The following is a 17,199-nucleotide window of genomic DNA, read 5'->3' as shown; positions in this document are numbered from 1 at the left end:
ATTTTCTGTCTTCTTCCCAGGCCAGAGCAGTCTTGCCCTGTGTGTGATGGGACAGAGCTTGGCTCTTGTGTGGGCAGTGGTCACACCACATGCTGTGTTTCACTCTGCTTTGTTTTCTAGTCCAAACTTCTCCCTGAATAAGTGGATCTGGATAACCCCAGTTTCATGCTCCAGGGTACGCTTTGGACCATGGCTTTCTTGGAGCATGGCAAGCCCTGCCCTGATATCAGGAGATGAGTTGACCCTTGGTGGGATTTGAGTTTTGCAGTGGTTTCCATATCGCATCTGTTCTGTTTTGTGTCAGCCTGCCAAGGACCTGTGAATCGAGCCAGTGCTCTCCAGCAAGCAGCAGGGTTGTCCCACCCTGCCTGCAGCAGCATCCAGACATCCCATTGCCTAACTGGAGCAGTGTGATCTGCTTTAGTCACCTGGTTGATATGCTCAGAATTGCTGTTTTGGAGAGCTTAGGTTCCTAATGGTTGAGCTGCTGAAGGTAACTCCCTGTACCTGAGCTGTGTCTAATGCAGGTTAAAGCTTAGGCTGTGAAGTTCTTCCTCCTCCCAGTGAGCATGTCTTTTTGGCACACTCCACGGAAGCCATGCCAGCTTGCAGAGGGGGTGGGCCAGGGTCATGATGCCCCGTGTTCTTGTGTGCAGTCAGTAATCAGATGCAGTTATGAGTACACACAAGGAGTAGAAAGGTGGTGTTTCTTCATCAACCTCTTCTCAGTGCAGAATCGCACTTGAAGTCATCTTCTTTGCTTGCACCTCCCACAGGAGGATGAACTCCCAAGCAACACGGTGTGATTCCTGCTGGGGCAGTGTCATGAGCACAAGTGCCTTGTGCTGGCTCCTGAAAGCCCCTTGGCTGCATCAGCCAGACCTAGTTTCAGTGCAGAGCTGAGGCAGTGTCAGCATTCAAAGGCTGGGGAGCGATCCTTCCTCTAAGAAAAGACATCGCAACCTTCAGAGCCACCGTTCTGTCGTACCAACCCTGCCGGCTTTCTGATGGATCTGGTTCATTTTCATCTGTTCTGAGCACATCCACCTACTATCGGAGGCACTGAGCTGCGCTGCTAGTGTGGGGAATGAAATGCAAAGGGAAGGGGGAAAAAAGCGTTCCATTCCTGCCAGGCAGCTAAAACCTTAGTTTTTCCTCTCCTCTCTCCTGCCTCCTGGAGAACATACCGTATGTAGAAGGTGACCTTTTGTCTCCTTCCTCCCCACCCGAGCTGAGAGAGATTCGGCTGACACATCCTGTGACAGAGAGATACCAGCATGAGCAAATTGTGCTTGAACTTGCTCCAGAGAAAATTGTTGCAAGGCACGCGCGGGCTCGGCTGCATTAGGGAGAGCACAGATCATAGTCAAATGTTTGTGTCATTTGCAAACGCTACTGTGAGGGGATGTGGAGGGATGAGCAGATGAGCAGTTTGAACTCTAAAGGTTACTCTGGAGAACATGAAATAGGGCTCTGTGTTTGACTTTTGAACAATATTCTCCATCTGTGGAAAGTTCAGATGAAATTAGATTAATTCCTAGCACCTGGATTTTTTTCTTTCATCTTCTGGTTTTGTTTTTATTTCATTTTAAAGTCGATTTCTTGCTTTCTTTTTCTCACAGGAAGTTCCTCAGTTCTTGATGTTCACCAAAGCTTTGGTTGATGTATATGATGAGTCTTCATGGTATGAGTAGAAATTAGGGAGAATAGATATGAAAGTTGTTTAAAGCTGTAGAAACTGCTCACGAGAACAAAACTCTGATCACAAATCCTAGATGCAAAAGAAGGAATTTAAATGCAAGAACTTTGAAAGCATATCCTTGCCTGTCCAAATAACACTTCCAGTTTGATCTGCAGGAAGAGCCCCAGTAATTCTTTAACTCATCACAATTTAATGAAGAACTATGTGTTCCGGCCACCTCCACCACTGCCACTCTGGTCTGAATGTACTCACTGTCCTCCTGAAGATGCACAGACCTGAACCCTGCTGAGCTCTGCTTTGAGGGCAGTGGGGACTTCGTTCCAGACATCTTGTTTTAAGATGTGAAGAATGTTTGGGGATTAAGTGCATACCATATTAATGATCTCTCCTAATGTGTCATGGCGATACTGTGCTTCTCCATCCTTTGACCTTAGAAAGGCAATCATTTATGGGACTGCCTAATGCTCAGCCATCCTTCAGGATGTTCAGAGATGCAGCTTCACTCCTTCCACCAGGCACCTATTGAATCTGTTCAGGCCAATGTCTATTAACAAGCCGGTCTCTGCAACAAAGAGGACAGCAAGAGATGGATGGCACTGGCATGCAGCCACTTCAGAGGACAGGGGCAGGATCAGCCTGCCGTGGACAGAGACAGACTAATGAAACCTGCAGGACTGGCACGCAATTACCCTGTTTGCCAAACTCGTTATAGAGAAGTTACATATTTCCAGTATTCTTCCCCTAGCCACGGAGATGAAGCTGTTATCTGGATTATGAATAGTTCCAGGACAAATTCAGGTAGGGCTCAAGCAGGTGTAGTTTCGACGAAGTTGGTTTGCTTGGCCCAGATGAGACCACGGTCTGGTCCCTTGCATGGTGGCTCCCACCCCAGGATCTCTCAAGGTGGACTCGGGACCATTGAGTTACTTGAGACCGCAGCGACTCTCACTGTGTAGCTCTAAAACTTGTTAGAGCAACGCACTGTAGGAGCATCGTCACCCAACACACATACCTCAGAGTTCAAGCCTTGCTGATTCTCAAAAACCACAATATACAAGTGTGGGAGCCTGAGCCAGATCTGACCTTGCAATGTTAGCAGTAAACCCAGAAAAATTTATAGCATGAAAAAAAACCTTTTCTCTCAACGAAGAAATGCAGCAGTATACAGATTATTTGGGGAAATGTCTGTATTTCAGATACCAGATAGTATTTTGGCCTTGGAACGTTGGTCAATGTCCAGTTACAATTTCTCAGGGAGGTGCTGGGCTGTGGCTTAAGGGAGAATCCAGCTACCAAAAAAACCCCAAAAAACCAAACCAACAAAAATCCCCTAACATAAAGAGCTGCAAAAAAGGAACTGTTGGTAGTGCCAAACAATAACTTTCCAAACCCCAGAACCATGGCTTCGTATTCCTGGGTGCCATCTACTGTCATTAACCCACCACCCCTTACCCAGACATGCAGGTTCTTGTCCCCTGGTGTCCCCGCAGCACCCTCTGGCCAGGTCACCCTGGTGCTGTGGGCTTGTCCTGACCCTGGGAGGCAGGATTTAAGTGAGCGTGACAGGCTGGCTCTGGCGAGGGGAGCGCGGCTCTGATGGCAATGTGAGTGGAGTTGTCTTACCATCACTAGCCTTGGGATTGCCATTGCTGAGGTGGTCCCAGCCACTGCTCGTTCACAGTCTCCAGACAGCAGCCTGGAGCCAGAGCGAGCAGCCTGGGGAGCTGTGTCGGAGACAGCAAAATGCACTGAGACACATATGATGGCCGTGAAGGTTTGTTTGTGGGACTGGCCCTGCTGATGGGCTGTTATGGGAAATGACACATTGATGTTGAAAGCTGTAAATGTTCCTCAGGCATATTGACAAAATCTGCATGCTTCTCCTTAGGCTGCTGAAGCAACAGGGAAAAGAATATTTGCTTTCAACTAATAAAACCCAAATCTAGTTGTATTTGTTTTGTTTTGCCACTGCTACTGTGGAAAAACAACACATCCTCCTGAGGTGCATCAGCGGGCTGCAGGCATCTTTCCCACAGAATCACAGAATGCTGTGGGTTGGAAAGGACCTTAAAGATCACCTAATTCCAATCCCCTGCCCTGGGCAGGAATGATTTACTGGGGGAGCATTCAACCCTGAGAACTTTTTTGCCTCATTTGTCTAATGTTTTTTGTGGCAGATGACTCCAGGGTCCTATGGACGGGGTCATCTTCCCATCAGAGACCTGATGCAAGGGCTCTGGTGGTGATGGTGCTCCCCAACAGCTCCATTTTGACACACTCAAGCAGAACTTTGTCGTCTGAACTGGGAGATGATATATGGGAATTTTGTCAAAATTTTGCTACTGAAACTGTTGGCTTATGCTTATAATGTTTGTTGTCTGATTATGTACGTGGTTGGAGAGTTAATTTACTCTGTAATTATTTGCTTGCCTGTTTGTCTTTGCTAATCTTCCCTTCCTGTTTTGTCTTCTATGGCAAGACACTTAGTTTTGTAACATGCAGCATCTCTCATTCATTTGGGTTTCTGTTTCTGGATGTTTAATGGCTTGTCTGTATTTAGGAAGGTAGCTGATACAACCCCCCCTGGCTGCAGTAAACTATGCTGTAACATCAGTGTTGCTGGGCTACTGAAATAAGACTTTGCTGGCCATAATTCATTCTTCTCTGGAGCCAGGTTCTTGCCTGAATTTTGAGCATTTGGTGCCCTGTGGGGTCTGGGTTGGGGCAGGGTAAGTGTATCAAATGGCCTGAAATTGCTATGGTAGCTGAGAGCAGCCTATGGGAGATGGTGGCAGAATGGTATCCTCTAGTCCGCTTTTGCCTTCTCAGACGCCAAACTGCATTTTAAAACTAATCTAACAGCTTTCCCAAGCAGCTTTGAAATCTCTCCAACCCCATTATCCAGCCTCTTGCCCCAGTTCCTTCCCCCCACCCTTCCCCTCTCTGAACTTGTTCATCTCACGTCATCCTCCCTCACTTACTTTTCCTGCATCTGGCTTTCAGCTGCTCCAGCCTATGACGAGCCACCACTCCTGCCTGCCAGCAGTTTCAAAGGTTTTTTTGAATGTCAGTATCACTTAGGATGCTTTTCTCCAAAAATACTTTTGCTCCAGAAGTACTTCTGTGAGTTGGAAGGCACCAGTAACTTTTTTTCAAAAGGATCTATGTAGTGTAGGAGCTCACAGCTCAATGAACAGCAGTAACAAGGGGTGCCATGATCACTTATATGCTATTTAAAATCACTGTCTCTTGTCTTGAAGTGATCCAGGCAGATGAAGAAACATCAGTATGCAAGTATTTGCATTTCTCTTCTTTAGTCCAAAGCAGAAAATTATCTGTTTATGTAGACAGTGAAGTTGCTGTGTTTACGGTTGCTGGATGAGTTTTCTGATGGATCGGATATGTAGTTTGATGAGAAATATTCAGGGGGTAGAGATTTGGGGTGGAGTAAGAGTGGTTCTCCATCTGTCTGATTGGGAGGTTGAAAAGACTCCTTTCAGGACATACCCTTCCTCCCCAGAAGAAACAAAACTTTGAAGCAGTTTCTAAAAGCCACGGTTTCTCTCCAGGACTGCCATAGACCAAGCTGAAGACAACGGGTTATGTGGGTGTGAAGCTGCCCTAGAACTGTTGGATAACAGACTAAACCAGCTAAAAACCTCTCCCTGACCCAACAGCAACCACACTCCATTGATGAACTGCAGCGTTGCAGGTTGGGAGCCAGTGAGAGGGTTGCTGTAATGTCTGAACAGGTGGAGCAGAGGATGGTTAGAAACCATCCAGTTTTGGGAAATCTGAGTCATGAAATCTATTGGATAAATTTAAATACATTATTCTATTTTGGAGGAGGAGACCATCTGGGTAAGTAGAAGGATGTGTGTCTCACTGAGGAAAGAGTCATTTCAAATGACAAAAGAACTGTCCTGAGCCTGAAAAATCTGCCAGACCCAAGATAAAAAGACCAGCTTAGAATGACATTGATTTAATGTTTGCATGTCAAGAATCCAGCTAAGGGGCATAATGTTAAAATATTTTTAAAAGTGATAAAATAGTTTTGCTGGTGTTTGCCAGCTATATGAAGGAGAAAGGCCTGGAAATTTCATCTGAACTTCGCATTATAAAGTCCCTTTTAGAGATTTCTAAAGAAATCTTTTACTTGAACTCCAAATTCCATGACAACTCTGCTTTAAACAAAAAGCTGGGAAAGAAACAGGAGGATGTCCCTGTGGCCAGATTGCAGTGGGCTCAGATAGGCTGGTAAGACAACCTGGCTTTTAAATTGTTTTTGAGAGTTAAGGCTCTGGTTTGCCACCTGGCTCATCCCTGGAGGTCAGAGCTAATGGCTGGGTAGCCAGGTGGTCTTCTGATGGGCTTCCTCCATCTGTATTGACCTGGGACCCACTGCCACGAGACACATAGCAAACTGCCTGGTGTTCTGGCTCTCCCTCCTGGCATTTGCATTGGCTTCAAACAACATGTAACTGGTGTGCTAGCAGTATGCTCGGGCAAACTCCAGTCCAGCTCTATTAATTTTCACAAAGATCAGGTCCTGCATGGCAGAATCCCTGCTGGACACTGGCTGAGTCAAGGCTAAGGAGTGGGAGAGTCAGAGGGGAGTGGAGCTGTGCCAGTGGAGCCAGACAATGATGGAAACGGGGTATCTCATGATTTACCCAGCTCTGAGATGTGGTTGTGACTGGGGCCAGGAAGGCAGTGTGAAGGAAACAACCTGAAGTCAATGGCTCGATCTTTCTCTCTGTGTTGATGGATCAGTTGCTGACAAGGTAGGTAACGAAAGCACCCTCTGTGGTCATCTCCTGCTGTGTTCTTGGGAAATGACTTGCACGGCTTGCTGGGACCACGACAGCCCCCAGCGAGTGTAACCTGTGCCAGGCATGGCATGGTGATTGACAAGGTCAGCAGGGGGGATCCAGGTGTGATGCCGTGGCAGGACAGGATTTGCAAAAAAAATCCATGCAAGTACTGCTGCAAAATATGCAAAAGCCCATGGGGCTTCCTCTCTACTCTTGCTTTAGGCAGTAATGGTAATGCCAAGTTTTATTATATTTTTTACAAGCATAGATCTCAAAACCCTATGGTACAGACTTATCATTACCATCTTACAGATGGGGTTGCTGAAGCATAAAGAACTGAAATGACTTCCCTGGAACCATTAACTGGGCAAATGACAGGGCTAAAAATAGAATCCAGATATTCAACCTTTATGCAACCCATTGCCATTCCTAACTCAGAGGAGAGATGCCAAGGAAGTTTGTTTAAAGCAGGTAACAACTATTTAATTGAATCCAGTTACTGAATCCTCTTGGTAAGATGCTTTCTCTAGATGCTCCACCTAGATCTCTCCAATAAGCCAACACATTTTTGGAGAAAAAACGGTTGACAGCAAGGAGAGCGAGCCACATACGGCGGTGCTGTACGTCAGTCACACAAACCCTAATATGTTCAGAAGTTCCAAATGCCTTTTAAAGCTAATGGTCTGTGTGCTAATAGCTCCTGGCCCTGGCACCCAGGCTAGCAGCTGGTGCCACTAATTGCTAGCCCCGAGGATGAGCACGTGTGCAGGCAACTGGATTTCAGGAGCAGCCAAAGGATTAGGATTCCTGCCTTGCTAATTCTATCATTCAGCATAGTCTTTAATCAAGATGAAAAGTCAAGAGACCGTGAGGGGCTAACAAACAACAGCTTTGCCCGATTACTGGAGCCCAGCTCGCTCAGACCTAACAGGCATCGCCTGGAACGGCTGGGCCAGTAACAGCTTGTAAAACTGCCTGAGCTGCAGCTGTTCTTCTTCCCTGTGGTGTCTGCTGGACAATGCTGGAAATAGCATCAGAGAATAATATGTCTGTCTCTGGCCTTTTTGTGGATGCAGGGTCAGTTATTTGAGGGGTGGATGTCAAGTCGTATAAAAGCATCCAAACACCTCCAGCTAAGCCCAGCAAAAATAAACAGCCTGTCTGATATGGGCTTGTAACACCTACCAGTGAAGGCGTTAGCATCTCTCTTCCTCTTCTTCCTGGTCTCTGCCTTGTGAAGTGCTGGAGGAACGTAGCCTTGTAAGGCAGCGCCACAGCAGAAAGGGCAAGAGCACTGAAATGGCTGAAGAAGACAGTCAGGGAGCTGAAGCTGTTCGAGGAGATGCCGTGTGCTGCTGAAGCCAGTACCGAGCAATCCAGCCCACAGCAGGAGGGCACTTTGGAAAGCTGGTGCCTTACTTTAGCTATGCAAGACAGTGGGTACCACCTGTTTTCTTGATGGTAGGAGATTACAAGGTATCCTCTGATGTCCATTTTTAGCCCCGATAATTATTGTTTTGATGTTCCCTGTGAAGCTTAACATAACCTGGAATTAACCCATTTGAACACCATCTGTGTTTCTCCCCTTGAGAGCTGAGCTGGCACAGAGTGGGGAGTTGCAAAGTCCCTGCAGCTGCTGAGAATCTCCTCCTGATGCTCTGCAGATGGTCTAGGGCCCACTTTGGTCTCCTGGATGAATCATGATAATTTCAGATTGAAAATCCTTTGGGGAGACTCTCCCTGCATTGCTGACTGAGGTTTTGTAGTCCCCAATTCCTGACAGATCTCAGAGCACTTGTTATCTTCCCAGTAATTTCCATTTTGTGGTTCCAGATCATACAGTGGAGACCAGACTGTCACAGTGAGACACAGAGAGAGATCACCAGCTCTAAGCATACTCATCGTTAACCTTCCCACCATTCTCCAGAAATATCCTTTCCCATTATGCTTGTGACTGAGTCTGAACCTTGCTCCAGATGGCAGTGGGCTGAGGAGATGAAATTTTACTGCAGTCAGAGCAGTCAGAGCTCAAAGATGCACAAAAGAGGGAAATCGTGAAATTGCAATGACAGGGTTGTTTGGGTAGCTTGTGATGTTCTGGGTTTAGAGAAATCCATGCCTAATGTGCCTGCATGGCAAGGTAAACTAAAGACCATATAATTCTATTTAAGCTCAACATAACAGGAGGAAACCCATGTCTCCTGGACTCCTTGCTGTCTGCAAGCATTAGGCTGGTTTCTGCGTGTGTTGCTCAGTCACTTCATGTTAAAGAGCTTAGGATAAAGTATTTCTGGGATTTGGTTACTACAGAGCTTGAAGGCCTGGCTCTGCCATATTCACACTTTAGACGACATCGTGATCAGGCACAATTCAGGGAGGAGGATGACCCCTTGGTCCTCGCACCACTTTATCCTTTCTTCCTCCTCCATAGAAAGGAATCTGGCTGCTTGTTTTCTTTTGTTGGCATGAGTCTGAGCTTGAGATGAGGGAGGAAAGCCCCTTCCAGGTGCCAGAGCAGAGCGATGCGTGGAGTTGTTTCACACAGTGACAGGGTAAGAATCTGGTATTTGAAGTGCTGGGGTGAACTGCTCATCTTGGGCAAAGCATGCATGAGCAGATGCTGCCCTGCAGGGATGGAGGCTCAAAGGGCAGTCAGAAAGCACCGTCCCACGATGTGACGATGTGACGTGTGGTGCTGCAACGCTCTGTAGCACGGTCTGAGTGTCCCATGGGGGGAGCTGAGGTCCCCACCTGGCTGACAGGAGGGTTGTTGGTGGAGCCTGGGCACACCTTGAACTCTGCCTGCACACCTCCACTTCCTCTTCTCTTTGTTTCTCCTTCTTCATTTCCATTGCCATTTGTCACTGCATTTTCTCTCCCCACCTTCCTGTTTTGATCTGTTTTGTTCTCCTGATCTTAACAGTCCTATCTCCAAGCGTGGAACATCTGGGAGTGTTTGAACTCAGCAGCTATTTTCTGTTCTATTCAGTGTGGGACTTGTTAAACGGTTAGCTGTGTTTTAATATGGCATCATCAGTAGCAGTGCATTGAGTTTAGAGCTTCATATATTAAACATGCAAACATAATTTTTACAATAGCTGCCTCATCTTTCACCAGATATAAACAGTGGAGGGAGTTCTGGATCATCTGTCCCTGTCATTGCTACTGGATATTGATACATATGTTAGGCCAGCCATTAGAGAGCAAAATGTGTGAGGATGTTCCCTGACCTTTTCCTTTCTCCCCATCATTAAATTCTATAGATTCTGTACAGGCAACCAACGCTGTACCCTGGCAGCAGTATTTTGGTAATATCTGTAGTGCAGAGTCTGGATATAATCAAGCACGGGGTGAATGCTCTTCAGAAAAGTTATGTTAGTGCAGACCTTGATGAGCCTCTTATATGATCGTCTTCTGTGCCAAACTGTGAAATCTAATTCCCACCCATGTCTCTGATCTCTGTCTCACATCACTGCAGGGTACAAGCATCCACCACTGGACGCAGTCCTACCTGGCAGGCTGTAGAGCAGCAGAAAGATGGCTGCAGGGGGCCTGGAGAGTTTACTCAGCCCACCCCATGACCCTGAGGTTGCAGCGGGCTTCCACAGGACGGCGTAAGTTTTTGAAGATTGAGTTTGCGGAGAAGTGGTGTATGTCTCCCACAACAACTCTTTTTATTGAAGAGGTAGGAGGGAGCTGCATTGCTGAGCTCCAAAGGTGGGCAGAGGCTGCACAGGTGGGATGGGCTGCCTGCCTACAGCTCCACAGCTGCTGCTAGTATGGCCCCAGGGAGGGTCTCACTCTGTCTCTATAGAAATGACTGAGGTCCTAGGAACCTGAACACTCTCCTCATGCTCTGCGATACCTGTGTAGTGAAGGAAAGCCAGCCCTCTATTCCTCTCCATGAAATTCAAGTTCCCCTCGCTTGGGTACTTGCAGGTGGCACGACTGAAGTGGATGGCACCCCTTCGCACCATTGTCCATGCAAGCATGGCTGGCCCGTAGGAATGTTTGCAGGTGTCCAGCGTGGACATGTGGGGGGTCCTGGGGGGTCCCTTCCAGCTGGCAGGCACAGCTACCACCTGCCTGTATGGTCAAACACCGGCAGCTGCCATTGAAATGCTTCAGTTCCCCTCGCCCTGACAGCCGCCGTGCAGCGCTGCCTTGGTATTCCGAACATGGCAGCGATAAATGCTCCTCCTTCAGTCTCCATTCTATTCCTGGAGCTGGTGGCGGTGGCAGGAGCTCAGCTCAGGGGTGGGTTTTCCCTTGCTGGTGTCGGAGCTGGGCGCCTGGCCGGAGCTGTGCCCTGCTTGTGTGGGGCAGGCATGAGGAGACTCATGTCCTCGGGGGGCAGTTCCTGGCAGAGGGGACACTGCTGGAGAAATGCATGCTGGTACCCACGGCAGGGTCAGAGCAAGGGTGCTGGGAGCCAGACCCTGAGTGACAGCTGGGGTGGGAGTGATGGATGACTTTCTACTGAGAGATGCTGTAGGACTTTCTGGAACAACGGACAAGGACAGAGGTCTGAGTCTCCCAGAGCTCCCAGACTGATGTAATTAATGAGACATCCTGCTTTAAGTAATAATGTGTTTTGTGTGACTCACTCTAATGAACAAAAACAATACAGTGTGACTCCTAATGGGGCTCCTGGTCTTTATGTCCCAGTGTTTGCTATGAATTATTTAAGGCATCTGGAGGGATTTGTGAGTAATGAAATCTCCCTTGATTCTGTCTCACCTCAGATGACTCCAAAGGTCTCGTTAGCAGCTTTGGTTTGTCCTTCAGGCTTGTCTTTCACCTGCAGATCAACCAGCTTAAAAATTTCCCCATGTTCTTGTCCTCTGCTTTCACTGACTATGTCTCCTTTGCCTTCCCACCTGTGTGTATGGCACGTTTGCCTTGGGTCGGTTACAGCTAGGTCAGCCAGAAAAGGAAGAGGATCACACTCAGGGAAGTGCGTGCAAGATGTGCTGAAGTGCTTTCTGGTGTTCAGGCTCTCAGACGTCAGGGCCCCTCTCCCTTTCACTGCAGGTGAGATCCTAAGGGCCAGAGAACCTCATGAGCAGCCAGGGCTCCGGGTGCCCTTTTCTCATGGCCATCCAAGCTTCCGACAGCCAAAGGCACCTGGGGATCCTTTGAAAGCCATGGTTATAAAGTCTACTATGGATAAGCCAGTGTGTGAGCCAGGCATGCCAACCAGCAGGCTCAGGGGAGGCAAAGAAGATGGGAAGCACCAGCTGCCGTACAGGTTATACCACCTGTGCAAACCCAGAAGTTCATCTGGTCCATGGCTGGTGCTTCTGTTGCAATAAGGAAGTTTGCTGAGGGGAAAAAAGGATGAGGAGAGGAGGATGCGCAGGACTTCTGGGCTTTAATGTTCTGAGGAATGAGCAGATTTAGTCTCTCGATGAGTGGGGAAGCTGTCAGTCACTTTAATGGTAGGGCATTTTGTGTTCATTTAGAGAAAAAAAATAAACAACCCCAAACTTTCACATTCACTTTTTCACTTTATGCCTTGAGGTTGCATTGCACTTCTGGAATTTGAGGCTGTGTGAAGACATTCTTCTAGCTGTGGCCTTGGAATAGAGAGCCTGAAGGGAACATTAGGAAGATTAAAGATTGCTTCAAGAGAATGAATGAGAGCAGACAGCCAGGATTTCCCAGAGCTAAGAGCTGGTGCACAGCCTTCGTGCTTTGTAGCAGCTCTGAATCTGCCACTGCTGATGGCCAAAGGGAATAAAGCCGAACATCTGCCATCTGTGGCTTTTGACCAGAGAGGGGTGATCCTCCTTATTCCAGAGAATGAGAGTCTGATTTAAAGCACTTCATGCCCTGCTTTTACTGACATTAGAAGGACACAGATGTTAGGGTAGTTTTCTATTTTTAGGAGCCTGCTTGAGATTACAAGCATACAATAGAGCAATGGAAAGGGAACCTGTTTCCCTTGAAGGAAATTAGTTCAGAGGATTTTGTGGAAGCCAAAGTAAAGGGATGGATGTCACAGTGCTGCGTTGAGTGGGGCTCTGATACAAGCTGCACTTCCACCAGACACAAATGCCTCAAGTTCTTGGCCATTTCTCTGATTTGGTGCACATTGCCTAAATCCTAAAAATATCTAACCTGTCAAATGCTCTGTAAGAGCAGTTTAGGGGACAACACCTTGAAATACCTATCCTCAAAAGCAGTGGCTGTTACAAGTGGCTAAGTTAAGCAGGTGTGGTGGGATATTTTTATCCTTTTTCCCCGAGTAGGAGGATTTAAGAACACTTCAGAACCAGAGCCAATGTTAGTTTTAAGCACAACAGTTTAAATAGCTCAGAATTTTTCTACAGCCATCATAGATCAGATCTTTGCCTCACATGTAAGGTCACAGAGGGGACGTTAAAGCAGAAGGCAAGGGGGTGTGCTTGTCAGTGTGGGTGGTGGGGGCATATCCTGCATGACGGCATGGCCCTTGGCGGTGGTTACCTAGCACTATTAGTTAAAGAAGCCTTGAAGTGTTTTTAAGTTATAGTAGGATTCAAATCAGGAAGTGTGGTGAAAGCTGCTAGTGCATCTCAGCTTCCCTGGTGCTCCTGAGCCAGTGCTGGCAAGGCTGGAAGGAATGGCTCCATGCAAGTACCTGGCCTCAGCGGTCTTAATCAGACATCCTCCTGTTCCCACCTTCTCATTCCTCCTGTCTTCTAAAAAAGCCCGAAGAAAATCAATCTATCTTTGTGTGTATAGTTAAAAAGAATGCAAATAATAATGTTAACAAGATTTACATTTATTCCTGGTATAATTTTCCCCACTAGGGAAGTTTGTCTTAACCTCTACAACAGCCTGCAAATGCTTTGTCCAGTAGATTGATGCGCTCTGTGAATTAACAGGTCTTAGTCAGAGGATGACTTGGCTCTGCTCCCCTGAAAGCAATAGAAACATATGGGATATTATGGGAAGAAAATAAAAAAAAAACCCGAGGACTATAAGAACAGCATGATTGCTAATTCTTCCCAAGATGCAAAGTTTAAAAACAATTAGATGGAGGCACAAACTGTGCTAGCAAATCCATCTCCATGTGCAAAATTTTCTGTTAGCAATTGCAAATTGGACAGTGAGTTGAAATGCTCCCCTGTGGAAAAGGGGAAAGCACAAAAGCTTCTGCCCCTCTAAAATCTTGTTTGTCTCTGTGGTACTTACAGAGCCCTCATTAATGAAGTATTTAAGCATGTTACAACTTTATTGTGGCCCATGAGAATAGCATTCATTTTGCAGGCATAAATTGAAGTACAGGAGCTATGTTAACACTACCTTGGCTCGGCTATCCTGGGAACTGCAGCCTGCAACATCCCCAAACTGAAATCTCCCCTTTCATCTTGCCCTTATGGGCAGGCTGCACTGCACCACCCCCCTGCTGCAGGGGACAGTAACAAGATCCTTTTTTAGGTCCTCGGGCCATGCTATGTCCCCAGCCTCACTCGTCAGGTGACTATTCCAAAGCAGATATGTGGGGGACAGGCACAGCCCTGGCGGCCCATCTGCCTTGTACTCACAGCTTGCCCTGCAGATGTGGGAGCTGAGCTGCCATCCGAGCATCCCAACCCTCCACCGAGTGAAGAGCATGAGCCATCTGTAGGTCTGGCCTCTGGCCGAGCCTCAAGGGTGATCTTTCACTTTAGAGCAGATGCAGAGTTCAAGTGCAGTGTGTTCGAGGTTAGGCAGAAGAAGGTCGACGGGCAAATCTGGCTTCAGGTCCTTGGAAGCCTGGGAAGCGGCTATGGCTTGGGGTCCTTGGGGCTTTCTGCTCTTCATACCCCGTGGAAGTCTCTCTGCCTTGGACCGTGGTGTGGATGGAGCACAGCTCAAAGAGGTGATGCTCAGGGCACAGCCCACCAGAAAAAGGAGCAAGTTTCCCAATACTTGGGAAATCAGAGCTGAAGCGGCCTTTGGCAGCCTCAGGAGGAGGATGACACGGTCCTTCCCATCACGGGCACTGGTAAGGATGACCCAGGAGGGCCTTTTTCAACCCTAAATTCCTATAGCCATCTATCGTTTGTGAAAAATCTTGCATCACTGTTGCATTGGGGATGATTTCCATCCTGTTTGTGAATGCCCTCTTGCTTCTAGTAATGCAGGTGGCTGAATGCTTTGCAGATGAATCAATGCAGAGGAAAAAGAAGTCCTAATTATCTGTGTCCTTTGGCTTTTCAAGTAATGACAGATAAAGATGTTTCAAAGTTGTGGCTCAAGGCTACTTGGTAAATAAGATATCTAAATCCAATGCTTTTTTCCATCTCTGTTAGGTGAAATGTTAGATGGTTTTGAAGAAAGTCCCAAAACAACAAAGCAAAGATAGAATAGTGATACATGAAAATATTGGTGAATTCATATGGAACTCAGGGATTTTCCTACTTACCCTACAATGCTTCCCTGGACTGCTTTAAAAGCCAGGAATTAAAGATGATCTTCTAGAGTTCACTATGTTCCATATCTGGAACATATTTATTAATAAATAGAATGTGAATTTTCAGTTGTCAGCTTTCACCAGGAATTTTGGTCCTGCGATTTTCTGCCTGGGGTGTTGAGGAGAAAAAGGTTTGTGTGATGAGCAAGAAATGGTTTTAATATGAGCCAGCAATTTTAGACAAAGGTTTTCTTCCAGAAGCAGCTCAGCTCAGCAGCTGCCATCTCATGTATTTAATCATGAAAGTTATTTGCTGTCACTACGACTTTAAACATGTTATTTAATTAATTGGTGCCCCCTCTGTGTGAAGGAAATACGTATTTGCACACTTTGGGTAGTTCACTGATCCATATAGACAAAACCTACCAGCTGAAATAATGTTAAGGATGACTCATCCTGTTGTTGGTGTGTTTTTTTGTTTGCTTTTTTGTTTGTTTGTTTGTTTTTGTTATTTGCCTTACTGTGGTGCCTGGAAATCACAGTAGTGGATACCTTTAGGTAGTCCGAATGTGTCGTCCCCCTGCCCTGCTCATGGGACCCCCAGGGACCTTGTGGGAAGGGAGGCAGATGAGGCAGCACATTTTAATCACCTTGACCAACTTCATGGTCACTGTTGCTGCCTTTCAATGTCCGGTGAATATCCACTCATTCTGGCTCATTTTGCTTGTTTAATTGTTTTTCTGCTTGCCTGTTCTAAAAATTCAGCTTTTGTCCCAGCTCATTCAGAGTGAGTAGCACTAGGGAAACTTTCTGAAGCATCCCTAAGCCAGAAGAGAAAGCAGCAGCCTGCTCAGAAGGAAAGCACAGGCTGGATATGGAAGTGCCCAAATGGTACAGGTGTAGACCAAATTAAAATGCTTATTAGAAAGCATTTCAATAGGGAGAGTGCTGAGAGCCATCGCTGGCAGAATACTCTGCACTGGCAGGGAGGAAACAGCAGTCTTTTGATGGCTTGTCTTCTTAAACAGGCACAATACAAAATCCACCTAAACCGCAGAGCAGCCTTGGGCTATGCAACTGAGCAAGTCCAAAGAATGCTGTGTGGAGAGTAAATGAGGAGAGTCCTTGGAACTATTTACTGCTCTAGATTATGTGTTTTTTTGGAATATGCTTATGAAGAATGTAAAATAAATTACTAGCAGACTATAAATCAATTTCCTATCACACACAGTTATTCCTGCTTGTGAAAATCCCTCCTCTTAATAATTAAAATTCCAAAATTGGTTCAAACTTTGTTCCTCAGTGGGAATATATGTCACTACAAGGCATTGGAAATCTCCTTTACCACTTTCCCATAAAGACCAGTTGAGAAATATATGAGTCATCATGGGAGTAGGAAAGTTTATTTATATTTTTTCAAGACATATTTAAGAGCTCCTTTCCACCCTCTTCCAACTTTGGGACTTTTTTCTGAATTTCTTGTTGACACCTGGAAGGGAAATAAGAAAAAAGGATGGATCCACAGGGCTCAAACAAACCTGGCAGGACAATCAGGTGTACCTGTGGCTTGACTGCAGGTTGTGCTATCACTTGTGGGCCCAATCCTGCTCACAGCATCAGCCTGACCTCTCTCAGCACCTTGCAGGTCCAGCAGACCAGCAGCAGAGCCTCATGCAAACATGGTCTGGGGGACTGGGGTCAGGGTGTGCGCTCTCCTTTGCCTAAGCCTGTGCTTGCATCTACCTGTTGTAGTTTGCAGACAGAAATGTATTCTTGCTGGGGGCTTTTAATGTTTCTCCATAACTATTTTTACATCCATTTTGTGGCTGTAGGTAAACAGGGAGCAAGAGGGTGTAAAACTACCTTACCATAATTGAGAATCAGCTCCTATAGATCACAAGAAGTCTGTTAGCAAACTCATCGACGTGTGGTAATTAGAGGTGCTTAAGTGTTTGTGTATATGGATAATGCAATCTCTGTAGAAAGATCAATTTTTCCATGGCAAAAAAATGATTTTAAATCAAATCAATGGATAGACTTTTCTCTGTTGTCAAGAAGATTTAAATGTAACTTCATTCCAGTCTAGTGGATCCAGATCAAACTATCTTGGCATATTAAGCCAAATCAAAACATGTCATTTTCAGTTAATTCAACATTTCTTTGTGTTTGCCAGCGCTGGGTCAGTGCCCTGCAGGAGCCGTAGCTGGGATGTTGTGTGCCTGGAGTGGTGGTCCCTGTGCCCCCCGGGGCTGGCTCTGGCCAGGCAGGACAGAGAGGCAGCCACGCAGCTGCCGCTC

The 17,199-nt window shown here is 46.6% G+C and overlaps 1 protein-coding gene and 1 long non-coding RNA gene across 6 annotated transcripts in view; one reads left to right on the top strand and one right to left on the bottom strand.

Annotated features, from left to right (window-relative positions):
* The window catches only part of LOC308071079 (protein FAM83D-B-like), a 441,583-nt gene that overhangs the window by 420,870 nt on the left and 3,514 nt on the right, over window positions 1–17,199 (bottom strand). The gene's annotated exons all lie outside the window — the stretch shown is intronic.
* LOC308071084 overlaps window positions 1–17,199 on the top strand; it is a 105,855-nt gene extending 88,656 nt beyond the window's left edge. For all 5 annotated transcript variants that reach the window (XR_013930977.1, XR_013930978.1, XR_013930979.1 and 2 more), the window contains exon 3: window positions 1–17,199. This exon is cut by the window's left edge. This is a non-coding gene — a long non-coding RNA (uncharacterized lncRNA).

This window comes from Falco punctatus (genome assembly GCF_963210335.1).
Source record: "Falco punctatus genome assembly, chromosome: 10".
NCBI classification, from domain to species: Eukaryota; Metazoa; Chordata; class Aves; order Falconiformes; family Falconidae; genus Falco; species Falco punctatus.
Note: the sequence above shows the minus strand (reverse complement) of the source record. Positions and strands in the feature narration are given on the sequence as shown.